At 39.5% G+C, this 19,358-nt stretch overlaps 1 long non-coding RNA gene across 1 annotated transcript; it reads right to left on the reverse strand.

Annotated features, from left to right (window-relative positions):
• Positions 1 to 10,633: 10,633 nt before the first annotated feature.
• Positions 10,634 to 18,352, reverse strand: LOC123393881. The gene is made up of 4 exons (XR_006608689.1): positions 17,391 to 18,352; positions 17,095 to 17,273; positions 12,112 to 12,199; positions 10,634 to 10,753 (listed from the first exon to the last, which is right to left on the reverse strand). It is a non-coding gene; the product is annotated as an uncharacterized LOC123393881 (long non-coding RNA).
• Between the last annotated feature and the right edge of the window lie 1,006 nt (positions 18,353 to 19,358).

Raw genomic sequence — 19,358 nt, forward strand, 5'->3', positions numbered from 1 at the left:
GAGATCTATATAGACACAATGACCTTAAACAGTGCCTCAAATGCGGGCTTTCTGGTCAGGAATCTTCAAGTGTTAGATGGTGTTGCCACCTAATGGCAAAGTTTGATATTGCAGCTCAGTCCTTGGATCAGGAGGGGACTCTACCACAGAGAAGTAATGCAGAGTAAGAATGCCTCCTCTCAGAAGATAATCACGATTTACTTGTGGGAAGACATTTTGTTTTTTTGGCTCCAAGCACATATATTCATCCACCCTTCAGGCAGTCTTGGTTCTTTTAAGCAGAGATTAGTACTAGGAACTAAAAATCCAATGCTAGGCCTAAATCTGAAAGTTGGTGGTAGATCAAACTATACACAAAAATGTTTATAAGGTTATTTACAGAAAAAACAATACAGTATTTCTGTGGATTAAATCAATACATCAAAAGCTACATATACAGAATATGTTATATAATAGGAGCCCCTCCTGAATTTTTTTAAATGGATTATGTTTTGGGTGTTATTATCAGCCTGTCTGGAGGGGCACCATAACAAACATGGAGAGTTGCCTTCTCCACATCCATTTGCCACTTCTTCCTCACTAACAGAATTCCAATTTTGTTTCATTCAAAATTATCCCAAGCCACAAAACTCAATGTGTATTACTACTCCACCCCTCAGTTAGGGGTCTCTTACAATTCCCAGCAATGGGATATAAGTAAAACTCTTGCTTTATAATAAACATACAACCCTTTTTCATCCATCTGCCAGTGAGGTAAGCAGATGTGAAGTATGCATCTTGTGACCATTGGAACAGAAGTCACAAGCTAAGGTAGGGAAACAGATGGAGGCTAAGGCAGTGGTGACATCATGGATCTATGATACCAGTCCTTAAATCCTTTCCTCTAGAATTTTATAGGAAAATAAAAGGGGGGTGACCCCTAACTATGGACCAAATCCACATGTTGTTGAAGCCCTAATTCCCAGTGGGACAGTATTTGGGAATGGGGCTTTTAAGAGATAATTAAGACTAAATGAGGTAATAAGGGTGGGGCCCTAACCAGATAGGATTAGCGACTTTAGGGGAGAAAGAGAGATCTTTCTCTGTGCATCAAATCAAATGTTTAATTGAACTTACAAAGAGAGAGAAAGATATCTCCCTAGCCTCTATGTGAAGACATAGCGAGAAGGCAGCCATCAACAAGCCAGGAAGAGAACTCTTCAGGGAAACCTCATCAACCAGCACCTTAATCTCAGACTTTCCAGCCTCTAGAACTATGAGAAAAAAAAATTTCTGTTGTTTAAGTCACTCAGTCTATGGTAATTTTGCTATGACAGTCTGAGCCTACTAATACAAACACCGATCTGATTAGGCCATTTTATTACGTTTTCTGTTACTTTCATATGCATTCTTCACTGATGCAAAGTGCAGGACCTAGAGGTGGAATCTTGCACACAGAAGAAACAAAAAATGTGAGTTTTCCAAGTAAAGAAAGTAGAGAGAAAGATAACTAGGTCCCTCCTATTTCAATCTGGAAATGTGATGATCTTTCTTATGTGGTGATTAAACATTTGATCTCATGCACAGACTTTGAGTTTACTGCAGCTCCAGTATCAGAGGAGGTGATAGGAAAATGCAAAATGTGTGTGTTATTTATAGATGATTTTTGCAAAGTCCTACCTGAAAAAGATTAATTCAGACAAGAACTGTTTAGTAGGGGCCAGCTAAGAGAGCAGGTCTCTGCCTGCAGCCTGCAGTCTTAAGTTGTCTGAGAAGCCTATGATGTGAGTCTTCCAGTTGTGAGAGGAACAAGTACTACTTTTCTACCAGAGTTGAAGCAGCCGTCTTACCAGCGGCTGGTACTGGATTCTCAGTTTTGTTTATGTTCTCTGCTAGACAAAGGAAGTAAACCTGCTCCTTTAAAAAGGGACAAAAGGCATTTCTTTGCCTCCAAATTTATTTCACATTGCTAATGGCAATTAAGTTAAAAGGAGAGGAAAACTCCCTCTGCTACTCCCCCTGCTTGTGCTATTTCACTGTGTCTCTCTCTGTGTCAAATAAATAAATAAGAGAAAGAAAGAAAGAGAAAGAGAGAGAAAGAAAGAAAGAAAAGAGAAGAGGAGAGTAAGGAAGGAAAGGGAAGAATGGAGAAAGGAAGGGAAGATACATAGAAAACAAAGATCTGTCACTAGGAACCGATATTTCAGGCCTTAGCATTATAACTCATAAAATCTTTGGCAGTGGGTGTTCACAAACAGAATTAACTGGAAGAGACTGAAAGTCCTAATAAGTTTTAGAGGGAACTGTATTTCTAAAGAAACATCACATACTGCATGGCTAATTAACTTGGGAAGGGGCTGGGAAGGTATTCAATTTACAGGAGGAAGGGTGTACAGGAATGTTACAAAGCCAAGGGGGTAGCATATGGTAGAAACTTCTAGCTTTCTACCCAGTGACCTTTTTTTCTTTACTAATAGCATCCATTTTGTTCAAACCAGCATCATGTCCCAGAGTTGGACAATGCCGTGACTGATCAATTTCTCCTTTCACATGAAATTCCAGAAGGTTTAGAACCAAGTCTGTGGCTCATCTTGGACAAAGAAGACTCTGTGGTATGCAGTATTTCTAGTTTCATGCTGTATCTCCACCTGAGACTTTTATGTTTCCTTTTCGCCTATTTGCCTAAGTTCTATTTTGCTGCACTTATGTATCCCATTAAACAACCTTAAGAAATCTCTAAAATAAACCACGTAGAAGCAGCAGCAAGGAGGTCAAAAGAGAAGAAGAAGAGAGGAAAATGAGAGAGTGGCAGGGAGAGAGGGGAAAAAAGAGAAGGAAAGAAGGGAAGAAGGAAGGAAGGAAGAAAGAGGGTGCAGAGAGGAGAAGGGATGGAGGCAGGGAAAAGGGACATAGAACCTACAGTTAGGTGATGGGGAGCCTTGCAAATGCAAAACTATGAAGGGGATTATAAATGCCATTACCATCAGTGACTCACTATAAGCATTAGTAATGTGGCTTATTGGAAAAGAATGATAAAAGGAGAAACTATAAAGGGATACAAACATAAAACTCATTGCCTGAGGTATATGAAAACAGTTCCAACATTTTGAAATATCCTTACTCTCAATTCCTGATGTCACACAGGGAATTACCTTGATGCAGTGGTTGCCTGTAAGTAGACTACCAGGCAAGCTGTACTAGGGACAAATGCCTGCGGCCACAGTGTAACTTACCAACTGCCAATACGAGGAAAACTCACATACACCTGGCATCTTTCACTTTGACAATGTTCCTTTCTACAGTCTTACATAGGAAAAGGGAAATGTCAAGCTTTGAATTTAGCTTGATGCACTCCAGTAAAATAAGTATATAAAACAATTTTAACCCAAGCCAAGCACACAGGCTATATATTAATATCTATATATATATCTTAAGTTGGCTTCTAGACATATTCCATTATCCAGTCATTCTCCTATTTTCCAAAGGGCATCATTGAATCTCTTTAGGTATTTTCTTGTAAATCCATACCAATTTTATACACACTATAATAGTCCAACTTTTGCAACTGAGTATTCTATGAAAGGTACAAAAAGATATCAGACAAAATATCATATTATTGAACTATTATAATTTAATAAATTGCAAAGAATTAGGACTTTCTTCACATTTTGAATCATAACACAATTTCTGATTATATTCCTGATATCAATTCCTGATACTATAAAAAGAAACAATCAAAGAGCCAAACTATTTCATCTTTAAATAGATACCAGGCTATTACTGCTCCCTCAGAATCTTTTTCCTAAAAATAATTGTGATTCTCTGAGTTACTAGGAATAGGCAGTTGACAGAACAAGTTCCATTACAAAATGGTATAAAATGGTTTTATGTCCCAGTTCCACATATCTTTAGTCAAAATAACTAGATACATTTTTAGAGGAATAGCTCCATGGCCTCTGGCCATGGCTAAGAGGTAGACAAAAGCTCTGTTCTATGTTTATGGCAGAGAAACACAGTGTAGTTTCAAAAAGAAACAGGAACTTTCTGGTCAATTTTTGTTAGAAGATCTAATTATTAATGATTGACAATAAAGCCATAATTTATATTAGATACTTCTTAGTATTCACATGGACCATAACCGCAGAGCCTAACACCTACATAAACACATGCTATGGTCCAGTCAGTAAATAACTCCATAAAACAGGTCAATCAATTTAACAATCTGAAGGCACATTTTGCAACATACTTATCTAAAAGGTAAAGATTTCTGTCCAAAATCAATCACGATACACACGCTGTCTTTGTTGATTCAGGCTGCTATAAGAGAATACCATAGACTGGGTGGCTTAAACAACAGACATTTATTTCTCATAGTTCGCAAGTGGAGGAAGTTCAAGACCTAGGCAGCAGTAGATCTGGTATTTGGTGAAGGACCTCTTTGTATTTTGCAAATGGCTGTTATCTTTCATCCTCACCTGGCAGAGAGCAGAGAAAGGGGAAGCAAGCTTTCATGTCTTTCTAATAAGGACATTGATGTCATCATAAGGGATCCACTTATCCCAATTATCTCCCAAAGACTCCACTTCCTAATACCATCACACTGGGGGCTGTGATTTTAACATATGAATTCAGGGGGACACAAACATTCAGTCCATAACAGATGCTGCCGAATATGGGTTAGTTTAAGTAGTGTTTGTGGTAGTTAAGTTGCCCACTTAGTGACAGCTGCCTTCAATTGGCCACATTCCAGGCCAGGGTGTTTTCTTCAACTTTTTATTGAAAGAATCCTGTCTTTTAGGATTTGTGGTATCCTGATAAGGAATAACAGTTAAGTATCTGCAAACCAATCAATGTGATAAAATACATTAGTAAAAGAAAGAACAAGAACCATGTGATACTCTCAATAGATGCAGAAAAAGTACAACATACTTTCTTGACAAAGAAACAACAGGCTTTCTTGATCAAAACTCTTCACAGTGTAGCTATAGAGGGTACATACCTCAACAGCGTACAAGCCATCTATGAAAAACTCACAGTGAATATCATTCTCAATGGGGAAAGCTCAGGAACACAGGAGGGCTGTCCACTATCACCATTGCTATTCAACATGGTACTAGAAGTCCCAGCCTCAGCAATCAGAGAACAAAAAGAAATTAAAGGCATCCAAACCAGCAAAGAATATGCAGATGATATGATACTTTATGTGGAAAACCCAAAGACTCCACTCCAAAACTGCTAGAACTCATACAGGAATTCAGTAAAGTGTCAGGATATAAAATCGATGCACAAAAATCAGTTGCATCTCTATACACCAAAAACAAGACAAAAGAAAGAGAAATTAAGGAGTTGATCCCATTTACAATTGCACCCAAAACCATAAAATACCTAGGAATAAACCTAACCAAAGAGGCAAAGAATCTGTACTCAGAAAAGTATAGAATATTCATGAAAAACATTGAGGAAAACACAAAGAAATGAAAAAACATTCCACGCTTGTGGATTAGAAGAACAAATATTGCGAAAATGTCTAGAGCATTTAGCATTACTAAATGTTTAAATTCAGACATTAGAAAATGTGTAGAGCAATCTACACATTTAATGCAAGCCCTATCAAAATACCACCAACTTTTCTCAAAGAAATGGAACAAATAATCCTAAAATTTAATGGAAGCAGAAAAGACCCTGAATAGGCAGAGGATTGTTGAAAAAGAAAACCAAAGTTGGTGGCATCACAATTCCAGACTTCTTAGCTCTACTACAAAGCTGTTATCATCAAAACAGTATGGTACTGGCACTAAAAACAGATACATAGATCAATGAAACAGAACAGAGAATCCATCCAAATCCTTGAGGAGAACACAGGCAGCAACCTCTTCAACCACAGCCACAGGAACTTCTTCCTAGAAACATAACCAAAGGCAAGGGAAGTAAGGGCAAAAATGAATTACTGGGATTTCATCAAGATCAATGTTAGGTCACTGTATCCACAGCTCAGCATATCTGATTATCCTACCCTTGGGTGTACATGGAGTGACCTTCCAGTCTGAAGAAAAGACAAGTTAGGTTTTTGCCATACTAAATGTAATGACTGCTATCTATATGTTTATTATCTTAAGTGTATACCAAGCAATAACATGAAATAATTTTATACTGTGCCCTCACAAGTGGCCTCAATAAATTTATATAATGTCAAAAAAAGTACATTTTATTCAACCCTAACCTCTATCAAAACTCAGAGGCAGTACTCAAACATGTGTTAAATGAACAAATGGCTGAACCCAAGAATTAAGTACAGGAAGCAATTTCAGCATATTAGGGTAAGGAAGTTGAAGTTTTTGTACAATAAAGTAGAGAATTTAATCAGAGAGCCTAGCATGTCTCTGTACTAAGGCAGCTAATGGAGCAGTTTCTTAAAAGAATAGTGTAAAAATAACATCTGGAGTATACTGATTTGGTCCCTTCTTTTGCCTCTGAATTTCATCTAAATTATCCCAAATCGATCAGAATGAGTATCATTTAAGATCCTTCAGTAAGGACGCCTGGGTGGCTCAATCATTAAGTGGCTGCCTTTGGCTCAGGTCATGATCCCAGGGTCCTGGGATCGAGTCCAGCATTGGGCTCCCTGCTCAGCATGGAGTCTATTTCTCCCTCTCCCTCTGCCTGCCACTCTGCCTACTTGTGTTCTCTATCTCTCTGTCAAACAAATAAATAAATCTTAAAAGAGAGAGAGAGATGCCACATGTTCTCTTGAAAAAGAATTCCATGTCCCTTAAAGCTTACAGTTGACTTTTCCGGGAGGCTGTTTGAAATCCTCTTTGGTCCAAAACGAACCCAATCCTATTTTTTGTTCAGAAAAGAAATGAATCTTTGTTAAGGAGGTTGTTAAACATCCTCTTTGCAAAATATATGCTCTCCATTCACAATTTTACATGAAGTCCACTTCAGTTAAAGAATCTGAACCTTTTTAAAAAGATTTTGCTTATTTAAGAGAGAGACAGAGAAAGAGAGAGAACAAGCAAGTAGAGGGGCAGAGGGAGAAGTAAACTCCCCACTGGGAAGGGAGCCCAATGTGGGGTGAGATCCTAGACCCCTGAGATCATGACTTGAGCCAAAGGCAGACAATTAACTAACTGGGCTACTCAGAAGCCCCAAGAATCTGAATCTCTTTAAAAAGGAAATTTAAGGGGCACCTGGGTGGCTCAGTTGTTAACCGCCTGCCTTTGGCTCAGGTCATGATCTCAAGATTCTTAGAATCAAGCCCCACATCAGGCTCCCTGCTCGGCAAGAGGCCTGCTTCTCCCTCTCCCATTTCCCCTGCCTGTGTTCCTTTTCTCATTGCATCTCTCTGTCTAAATAAATAACATCTAAAAAAATAAAAAGGAAATTTAAACAATCCAAAACTAGAAACAACCAAAATGTCTATAAACAGAGAAATAAATTGTAGTAGATTCATATAAAGGAATGCTAAATAGCAATGAAAAATTGTGTGATATACACAAAAACATGGATGAATCTCAAGACATTATGTTGAGTGAAAGACATATACTTCCCAAACAGGTCTAGAGGGCAATTGGATGTGAACTTTTCACAGCTATTCCTATCAAGGTACTAGATCAGTGAGAAGATTCTCCAGTTGATAAGAAAAAATTAATAGGTCACCTTATATTTATTTGTACAGGTACAGATCAATCCCCAAGGCAGAGAAAAGGAGCTTTCCAGTAACTAATTAATCCCAGCCAGGATACCCCAGAATTTATGGGATGTACAAAAATACTCCTGTTCAATATTAATGAGACTGTGCCAGTTTCTTTAAGAAAAATAGGCTTTGGAGACAAAAAGACTATCTACCATCAACTAAAGAGTATGCTTCGCCAAACTTCCTCAAATGACTTCACTTCTTGAAGGTAAAAGGAAAATTAAGTAAGACGATTTATTTGGGATAGTCAAGGGATGTCAACAGGTAAAAATCCTGAGATGAGATTCTCTCTCAGATATCTGCATGCCCAACACATATGCAGAAAAATGACTTTGATTTCGTTTTGAAGAAAACACTTTCTCAGACACATAACTGAGTCTTCAGTAAGCTATTCCACCATTCTATCAGGCTATTTACTTCTGTGGTATCCTAATTACCATAGAAAATGACAAAATCTTTATAAGCATTAGGAAAGAAAGCCAATCATTTGGATGATTCTTAATTACTTAGAATTTCTTTCCTTTCCCTTTAACTTTAGAACTTTATGACTCTTGATTGAATGGCAGCATTGATAGGTGGCCCTTTTGAAGTATGGAAGGGGAGAAGCATAGGGTTGGAGTGGAGAGAGGTGGGGTTGCTTACCTAGTGTGTCCTTGGTGCTACAGCAAGGGCAGAGAAATGTATTAGGTGACTGTCAGAAGAGAAAATGGGACATGTTAGCAGACTTGAGACACTGTTAAAATGATAGATTCCTAGTCTGAATTATCTACCAGCTCCTGTATTAGCTTTTTACATGTAAGAGCTTGAGGTCTCTGAATGTGATGACCCTCCACTCTGATATCAAAGCCATGCACATTATGTATGCATCTGGATGAATTAAATAGCTAAAGAAATGTTCATGGGCTATTGCATCTACACCAAGGCAGAAACTCCCCTGGGGCTTAATCTATTTTGGCTAATGAGTATGCTGGGCATTTTATCTAGAAGACATACATGAATTTTGATTAGTTTCACAACTCAAGAGCAATGATTCTCAGAATGGATAAAGATGGAAGTATCTGTGTCATTAATCAAGGACTCATGAGTATCACTAAAAAGCATCCATGGCAGGAAGCTTTCACTAACCAAATGGACAAGAAGACACCTTCTGTGGATGTCAGTCAGCCTCTCTCCTCAGTCACACTGGTGCTTCTTTAAGTGCCCCTGTGCAAAAGGGTCACGGTAGCAGGGATAGAGGCAATACATAGGCTTAAAAAAATACCCAGGCTGATCTACTGTTACTGCTGAGTGCTTTGCTTGCACACAGCAAAGACTACTGCTGAGCTTCCATATGCCAGGTAGACAACCTGATTGATGACAGATTGATTGTCAAATCAAATCAAGGAAAGCCACATTGGAAAATTTCAAGTAAGCAGTGTTAAGTGCCTAAAGATTACCATGTATTCAGGAAAGGAATGGGCTGAGTGTGGTTGTATTGTGGAATGCAAAGGAATACGCCCAGTATTGTGTTGTATTCTGGACTTGCATGGCAGAATGGGGCAGTACTCAATCCACTGGCAACCAAGAGACTGGAATGTGGACAAGACAGAGCCACTGGACCTCTTTTATCACAGGGGGGACAGCATTTTGTTTTCTGAAGGATAGACTCATATTCTGGATATGCATTTGTGTTCCTTGCCTTTAATACTTCTGTCAGCATTACCACGTGTAAACTTACGGAGTGCCTTATTCACCACCATGGTATTCACCATTCATCATTCATGGTATTCACCACAATATCACTGTGAATCAAGAAACTCATGTTATGACAAAGTATATTAATGGGCTTATGCTTATGGAATTCACTGGTCGTACATGACCCTGAAACTACAAAACAAAAAACAAACAAAAAACAAAAACACCCCCCCCCAAAAAAAACCCTATAGAAAAAAAAAGGACCCTGAAACAGACTTGATAGTCTGGTGGAACAGCTTACTGAAGTCTCAATTATGATGCTAGTTAAGAAACAACATGCTGAAAGGATGAGTATTATCTTATGGAAGGTAGTATATGTTTTGATTAAACAGCCAATAAATGGTGCTGTTTCTCCCATAACCAGAATGTCTTAATCTGAAAATTAAGTGGTAGAAGGGGGTGTGGCTAATCTATCACATTAAATAATTCTTTCTCAGAGTTCCTGCTTCCCTTCTCTAGTTTGAACTATTCTTTTTTGCAAGTCTTGGTTCCTAAAGGAGAAATAATACCTTCACCAGAGAACAAATCAAGTTTCCATGGACTTGGAAGTTGAGACTCTACTTATCTTTTAGGTTCCTTGTGCCACTGAACAAATAGACAAAAGGAGAGGAAGAAGATGCTCTAATATCTGGGTCATTTCTCCTGATTACCACAGGGAAACTGTGTGCTACTTCCCTGGGGGTGGGAAGACTGGGATTCTCTTCAGTGTCTTGTCAGACTTCACTGGTAAGAGGCTGCAAGAGAGAGACTGCAAAGCTAGTGCGGGAAGACAACATTACTTTACTTGTTTGTTTCCTGTTCTAGACAGCAGCCCTCCAGCTGCACTTCTTTAATCTAGACCAGTGATTCATTCCATAAGCAATGGTTGGTTCTTGTTTGCATATATTCCAGACTAGGACCTCATAGCATTCACTCAGAGGCACCAGCACTAATTGGCCAATGCTGCCAACGACTGATATGAGATTTAATTCTACCTCAGTGTGGCAATGCTCCAAGTTCCTGAGGCACATGTACCAGCCAGGTAGCACCACTGTGCTCAGAGCTCTGAATTCCAGATCCATGGGGGCTATGGCAGGATGGGATGCTAGACAGGATGCTTGCTTCTCTTCCTTGTGGGATAACCACTGTGCTTTCATAAGCTCTGGGCTTATATTCATTTAAATCCATGATGTCAAAGTTGAGGGAGGCCCATCTATGGCAGAAGAAAATGAGGTGAACAGGATGCTTGCTTCTCTTCCTTGCTTCTTGGGATAACATGTTTTTTCCCTTTTACTTTCATAATTTCTTCTGGGCTTATATTCATTTAAATAAATATTGATGTCAAAGTTGAGTACGGAGGCCCATCTAAAGAAAAGAAGAAAATGAGGTGAAGGAGAAGGCATTGCTTCTGGAGTGAGCCTAACACCAGGATCCTTGCAGCTTTGCAATGAGGGGTCTGATTTGATTTGGTGATTCACTTTCCTCTCTTTTTCATTCAATTCAACTGGCTGAAGCAGATACCTACTGAGGAGGTATTCAAGCCATCATACACATCAATACTATAAATGAGTAACAGCCCAGCTTTGTCTGTCCCCAAGTGACATGGCAGGGACATGCTTCTCACATGCAAGACAACAGGAGATAAGACATGTGCAAGGAACCAACTGTGAAGTGTTTTTTAATGTCTGTCACACAGTGGCAAACAGAAAGTGCTGATATATGTGCATGCACTCAGGTATAGTGACAGGTCCACTTAAAGCTGGCGACAACCTGCCTAGGAGCACTCCAGATCTCAACACATACCTGGAGACCATTTACTGAATTACCAGTGGGTCCTGGCACACATCAACTGAAAAGCTGTGCATTATTTTACATGAAAACAAACACGTATATTATGAAGTGTAAAAAAGAAGTTTCCAAAAAAGTTGCCAAATTATTTCAAACCTATGACCCCCAGACACAGACTGATTCTTAACCATGAGGTTACTTCAGCAGAACACCATCTAAGAATGGGGGTCAAACAAACCCCCTCAGACATACAGCACAGGGAGGTGCCCAAGAGACATGCAATCCCACATGGGTGATAAAAAAGGGCTTTGTTGTGGATATGGCATTTTCCAAGAGCTCCGGTGAACACTGCATTTTTAAAACCAACACTTCAAAGCTGAAAAGATTCCAAAGCTTCCATCAGTACTGCTGTCAGGTGAGGCTTAATCTAGAAGCAATGTTTTCTCCTTTATACTTGGATATTGACAGAGAGGGCATCAAGAACATGGGAATAGGAAAGCCACATTGGAAAATTTCAAGTAAGCAGTGTTAAGTGCCTAAAGATTACCATGTATTCAGGAAAGGAATGGGCTGAGTGTGGTTGTATTGTGGAATGCAAAGGAATACGCCCAGTATTGTGTTGTATTCTGGACTTGCATGGCAGAATGGGGCAGTACTCAATCCACTGGCAACCAAGAGACTGGAATGTGGACAAGACAGAGCCAGGGATTACAGATACACTCAGACCCGAGAGGTGAGGGTATGCAGCCAGAGCAGTGAGAGGAGAACCTCTCAAATTCCTGTCTTTTTCTCCATAGTCTTCCTGTTTTCCTGATATCCGTTCACTTCATCACTTTAGATACACCTTATAAATGGTCAAAGAGATTATAGTTAAGGAGATAAGGTATGAAATAGTTTAAAGCCACTCATTCCACTAATTCCTGTATAGTACAAACCTTTGGCTTGAGAAAAGTCGGGAGTACAGACATCTTACAGGATTCTTACTGGTGATTCAGTTTTCCACAGCCAATAACTTTCTGGTCACTGAAAAGGTGCCAAACAATACGGGTTTTTAAGGAGTTTGGTGATTATTATTTTTGAAGAAGGGAGAAGGAAGAGATATATTTTTAAGTTGCTATAAGTTTAATGAGAAAAAACAAAGTACTCTACATTCTCTGTTATTTACATTTGATTTCTTCATGATTCACTTAAAAATGCAACATTATGGGGCACCTGGGTGGCTCAGTGGGTTAAAGCCTCTGCCTTTGGTTCAGGTCATGGTTCCAGGGTCCTGGGATCGAGCCCCACATCGGGCTCTCTGTTCGGCAGGGAGCCTGCTTCCCTTCTTTGTTCTCTGCCTGCCTCTCTGCTTACTTGTGATCTCTGTCTGCCAAATAAATAAATAAGTAAATAAATAAAGTCTTAAAAAAAAAAGCAACATTAATTATTCCCAGAAAGTGAGGTAACATATCTTCTCTCCTTCAAATATGGCATTTCCTTTTCTGTCACTTCTTAATGTAAAGTAAAATTTATACATATGCCTTTAGTTTTAAAAGTAACTGTTCTTTTTTCTGAATGTAGATATTTTCATGTAGATGATAACTTGAGATAGTTTTTAATTCAATATAAAACCCTTGAAAATATTCTAGCCTTCCCTAACACATTTCTTCTAATATTAGGGCTTACTGCTGTGCTTTCCATCTGTTGATTGAAACATTCTTTGAATCCTTAACTTCACAGGGTGTTGCTACTGACAGATAAAGTATTGAAAAGGACTCATCAGCACTTTGCCCACACATCCTAGACTACATCTGAGTGACTTTATTTCCTCATTCTGAATTAGCAGGGTGCTCCAGGAATCAACAGAGGGCACTCTGCCCAGCCATGGTTGTGGCAATGCTATCATGGGTATTAAGGCAGGTGTCCAAACTCATCAAGATATATAGATAGAGAGAGAGAGAGAGAGAGAGAGAGATACAGATATTACATGTATGCAATTATACCTTAATAAAGCTTTTAAAAGCTCCAATTATCCAATTAACTACTATGCTCATAATGACTTAGTCAGTTGAATGAGGACCTGAGGGGAACACGGTAGGCGAGAGCAATGAGACCATGTGGTACCAGCCCTTAAAATGGAGAAAGCCTGCAATTTAAGAGGCTATTAAAAAAGCAAGTTTATAGGGGAAGCTGGGTGGCTCAGTTAGTTAAGCATCTGACTTTTGATCTCAGCTCAGGTCTTCATCTCAGAGTAATGACTTCTAGCCTAGCATTGGGCTCCATGCTAGGCATGAAGCCTACTTTAAAAAAAAGAAGGCAAATTTATGTAGGACAGCAGGGTCACATTCATAGATTTTTGCCACAAATGTCATCTATGGCTTTAAACCTATTTTCCAGATTCTTTTCTAAGAGCCAATTCAAAAAGTGTTGTGTTCATCACTCAGAGCTACTCAGAGATAGTGAACCAGGCTCATAAGGCAGAAAAAAATTGGACTATTTGGACAATTTTAATTCCTTAACATAGTTGGGCACCTGGGTGTCTTAAGCCTCTGCCTTCAGCTCAGGTCATGATTCCAGGATCCTGGATCCAGGCTCTCTGCTCAGCAGGGAGCCTGCTTCCCCTTCTTTCTCTGCCTAATTGTGATCTCTCTCTCTTTGTCAAATAAATAAAATTTTCAAAAAAATAATCAATAGTTTAAGAAGAGGGTTTTTTTGGTATTATGAACCAAAAGACAATGTCCGCTGCTAGTGTAACAGCAATGCCTGCCATTTCTTTCCTTCTAACAGCATCCCAGTTTCATGTTTAGATAGTATCCATTGCTTTCTTTCCACAGCCTTAGGGGCTAAACCATGTCCGGTCTAAGTTAATCTTTCCTCTTTATCAGTGACTAGCCAACTGGTAGCAATGTGAGCCAGGTCCTTGGCTGGTAGTTGGAAGTTTTTCCAATTAAAAGAACAAAGCTTCATATGAAATAATAATTTTGCCTCTCTCCAGCTTTTCCTGTTTGGGAAGTTTTGATGAGGTCTGATGTCTACAGTTGTTGGTAGCCATCTTGAGACCACAAACTAAGACATGAGGAACTTTCTTTCATTTCATAATTTTTATAAAATTTCATAAAAATGAAATAAAGAAAGCAGGGAATAAACACTACATCCTTTATAGTATTACTGAATAATTCTTGATGTATAAAAAAGATAAGGCCCCCCCCCATTTGTTAAAATCATGGTTAACTGTGATTTTCTGTTACTTAATCCTGAAATTGTTTTTAACTGATAAATTGTTTCTCCTTTCAGGGAAGAGGGTAAGTGTGCTTTTATGCGTATGGAGGTAAATATTGTATTATTATTGCTACTGTTATTTTTGCTGGGAATTTAACATGTGGAATAAGGGTATGTGTTGAGCAGCCAAGCAGAAAACTATGGGAAGACCAACTATTGACACCAAATACCTTGTATACACTCTTTCTATGCTTGGAGGATTTTCCACTTAAAATCCCTGCAACCTTAACATAGAACTGAGAAACTTTCTCTCTCAGCTTCCTTTGTGACTTGGGTATGGGTGTGAGCCTTAGATTGTTCCCAACTGGATGTGCCCTCGTGACAATATGAATTTTAAGTCTTTGCTATGGAGGAGGTGCTGTATGTAATCTGTTCCAGTGAGGTGATAGCCAAGAACCCCCGCCTTCAGAGGCACCAGGGACACCCAGCATCCAGGGCCAGTGTTGGCCACACAAGTGCTTTGGGATGATGGACATTATTCTCAGCCACAAAAGCCATAAAAAATTTGGAAAGATTCCTAATGTTCTTTAATAAATTTATCTTCTGGGCGCCTGGGTGGCTCAGTGGGTTAGGCTGCTGCCTTCGGCTCAGGTCATGATCTCAGGGTCCTGGAATCGAGTCCCGCATCGGGCTCTCTGCTCAGCAGGGAGCCTACTTCCTTCTCTCTCTCTTTTTCTGCCTGCCTCTCCATCTACTTGTGATCTCTCTGTCAAATAAATAAATAGAATCTTTAAAAAAATAAATTAATTAATCTTCTGCTGAAAATAGGTGAAACTGATTCTAAACACCCACAGTGATACATTTCATTATATTACCAATTTAAATGTTCTTGATTTATCATTTCATTGTCTTAGCCCAAAGTTAGCCATCTACCTAGCACTAAATGAACTCAACAGATCACTGATCCCAACTAACCTGCAGTTGAATAGGATCCCAAAACCTGAGAGTTGCTCTGGCCCCACTGGCCTTCTGAGAGGATCTGAGAGTAGTAATAACTCATATTCCATATTTGGAACATCAGGTTTTGAGGCATTCTCAGAGATGGGCATTGGGTATTGCATACATTATACTACATAGTAGCACCTTTTGGTGAAGTTATGTGTTTTGTTTACCAATCAATTAGGGCAGTAATTCTCAATATTTTTGGTGTCAGCACTCCTTCACTCTTAAAAATTACTGAGGACTTCACCAAGTTTTGGTTATACACATTATGTCTACTGATATTTTCTGTATTTGAAATACTGAGATCAAAAAGAGTCAAATAATTTTAGTATTATTATGAAATGTTTTTTCATAATACTTTGCTATTCCTCTGAAAGGATTTCGGGAACCCTCAGGGAACACTGGCCCACTCTATGAAAACCACAGAATTGGATATTTATTGAGCACCTGTTGTTTGCCCAACATTGAAATGGACTTTGTAGCAGATTTGGAAGTTCATCGGAGGGCACAAGCAAAGGCAGAGCCACAAGAATGTAACTGCTATATTGGCAAAAGAGGAGGAAACCAGCCACTTGGAAGATGAAGAAAAAAACAGGTATTTTCCTGTATGACTTAAATTTATCCTAAGTGCCTCCAGACAGTGCTATTTGTCTCGGGGTTTTGCTACATAAGAACTATTTAAAAAACAAAACAAAACAAAAAAAAGAACTTTTGTTTCCAAAAAAAAAAAAAAAAAGAATAATTTTTCTTACAAATTAGTATTTTTTTAAGGCTGAAATTGGTTTCAGGCATACAAGGTGTGGTATATTTGTTAAGTGATTGTCATTTCCCAGCAGGAAGGGGAATGGGTAATTTCCTTCTTTGAGCTCTGGTAAAGGGTAAAGAGATAAGCTAATTGGGAATATGTCTCTCTTTGACATTTAGTTCATCTGGAATCAAGTAGATTATTTCTGTTTATTGCTGAAGGAAAGTGAAACTCTCCACCCCGGTATTCCTCATGCTTTCTGGGAAACCCCAAACCATTCAGGTGAGGATTTCTTCTGCCAAGTGCTGCCCTTCCCACGACTTCCTGGAGGAGCTCCAGGCTAAGCCGAGCACGAGATGAGTCAGTGCCATTTCCACGGGTCTCCTACTCCAGCTCACGTCAGCCATGTGAGAAGAGAAGATAGGACCTGGAGACTATCTGCTCCCCTCAAAAAGCCAATGCAAGGGACCCACATCCCAGTAAGTGTGATCAGGTCAAGTGGTACCTGGAGGTTTGTGGAAAGGTCAAACTTTGTTCAGGCAGCAAATACAACTGTAGCTTCCAGGGGTCACTTTCCAGAAGGAAGTGAAATTCTTGCCAGATACATAGGATATATGTACGTAACAGTATGTACGCATGGATGGATGGAAGGATGGTAAGATATTTGTAAATTTTATTTGAAAAATTAAATGAAGAGAATAAATAGAGTAAAAAAAGAAACTACCAAGAGTACTGAAATCTATGTATAACAAAACTCAGAATCAACAGTTGTTAACATTTTATCCTGTTTTGTCTAATTATAAATAAAACACAGGATAGAACGCAGAAAAAGTTCAAGGGCCAAGCTTCCACACATCCCCAAAGGTAATAACTAGCATGCATTTAGTCACCCCTGATTTTCCACTGCCTTTTTCATTTCCCCTTGGTCTCTGAATTTTGTCTCTCTCTGCACCACCACCCGCCTACCACTCACCTTTCTTTCAAGATCCATGGCAGTTGTCCTCTTCTCCATGCAGCCTCCCCTAACTCCAGAAAGGCAGATGCTGTGCAGCCTTTCCTCCTCCATGGCTCATCTCCGGGAGTTGGGGGTCAAGAACCTCGTCTCATTTGCAATGGTATCTCCAACATCTCGCTGAACTCCACACAGAATTACTGGATGAAACAGTGAGGAGAGGGAGTGAGATGTTTGAGAGAGAAACACATACATCTACTTCCTCACTCCTTATAGTCCTGGCTTGTGCAGTGCCCAGTGCCCTTTACCTTACCTACCTCATCTCCTTGTTCTTGTAGCAATAGACATGAGCAACTCATTCTGTCCCCTGCCTCCACATTCCCATCGGGTCAGACTGTGTCCAGTTTGCCAAGAGAGAACACTGGCATTCAGCCCATTGGGGAACTGCTCTTGGATCCATGACCGGTGGTTAACAAGCAGGGCAAGACTGAGTCCTACTCTTCGTTTCCTTGATTCTGGCCAACTAGTACCAAACAATTTCCTCCACAATAAAGAGGCAATGTCTTCCAAGAAAAAAGGTGGGTTTTTTCCCTCCCTAATTATTTTATCTCTTCATATCCATTGTTTTGCGAAGTTACAAAAACTTTAAAACGAGAACGGCATCAAAAAGAATGCTGGCGTCCTGTCATAGGGTACTTCCTCCCCGCCATGCAAGCATACAGGGACGTGCCGAAGCACCTGAGAGCTTCGGTCCGCATGCGCCCTCGTTGTGCACATGCGCAAGCGCACGCATGCACGCACGCGCACACACGGAAGCACACACACGCACGCTCCTCACTTTGAAACAGGAACTCCTGGCAACCCGTTTTGCAGGTTGATGGCGTAGAAACAGTTTCTCTTTCATCTTTGCTCTAAAAGAGAGCAGAGGCAAAAGGACTTGCAAAATAATGTAAACAAATGAGCTAAAATTAAGGACCAGGGTCCTTGTGTGTTTTGTTTTAAGCATTTCAAGAGCATAAGATAGCACCTGAGCTAGAGTATGTGCTAAGTATCTGATGAGACAGAAGGAATAAATTAATGAAGGCAGGAGTGCAACATTGTTCTGGATAGGGAAGCCGTCACCTTTTGGTAAAATATACTTTTTTTTTAACAAGTACTGAAATTATTTTATTGATTTTTAAAATAAAGTTTTTTGCATAATAAAAATGCTACTGCTAGTAATCACTTCTCCCTTTGTAATGTACATTGGCTAACTTTTTTTTTTAAGTTATTTTCAGCATAACAGTATTCATTGTTTTTGTACCACACGCAGTGCTCCATGTAATCCGTGCTCCCTCTATAATACCCACCACCTGATACCCCGACCTCTCCCCTCCCCCCTTCAAAACCCTCAGATTGGGGTTTTAAGGAAATTCAGGCTGGGCAACCACTCGCCTGCCACTCATTCGCCCAGTGGGCTTGCACAATATTTACGCTGGAGAGCAGGGTGTGACCAGGAGTGAGGAAACTTGGGCCAAAATTCTAAGACAAGATGTCAGATTTGTAAAGTTCAGATGGAGACAAAGAGCCAAAATAAATGAGTTGTAAATACTGGAATTGAGTCAGAGATAATGGAAAAAACTTAAATGGTAGCAAAACAAAACAAAAAACAACTAACCAAACAAAACAACCCTAATTTGAAATACCCATTTCTGGCCCTAAGGCAAATAAATGATATTCCTAAAAATTATTTGTCTAGTATTTATGCTACTTATTTTTTCCCCAGTGAACATTATATCGTTGTTATCTACATATCTTGCTGCCAAATAAATCCTTTTTAAAAATGGAGATGAAAACTAAGTATTGAGCATTGAGTGTATCACTTCACAGGCATTTAGTAGAATTCAGTTGGATAATTGGAACTGGGAAATTCAGCATACAGTACAGACACTGAAAAAATCCCACAGAATTCTTTACATAACATTAAATTATCATCCATAAGCCTTCATACTACTGGACTTGGAGAAGGGGTGGAAGGTACAAAATTACCAAATAACAAGTCTCTATCTCTTCCACATTATTTTAGGCTTTTCTGAATAGTGAAATTTTAAGTTCAAATTTTGTTTCCTCTCAGTACTTCAGCCCAAGGTGACATGTGGGTAGAGGGAAAGCCATCTATGTTGCCAGATCCTCCCCTCCACTTCCCTCCTCCCACCATCCTTACCCTACTTAGCCTGTGCCCTCAATCTCAGCCAGCCTTCCAAGTGTGCCCTCAGCTAGGATGGTGCTGCTATACTCTGCTCGGG

This window comes from Mustela putorius, unplaced genomic scaffold (assembly GCF_011764305.1).
Source record: "Mustela putorius furo isolate JIRA1106 unplaced genomic scaffold, ASM1176430v1.1 tig00001059_pilon_pilon_pilon, whole genome shotgun sequence".
Taxonomy (NCBI): Eukaryota; Metazoa; Chordata; class Mammalia; order Carnivora; family Mustelidae; genus Mustela; species Mustela putorius.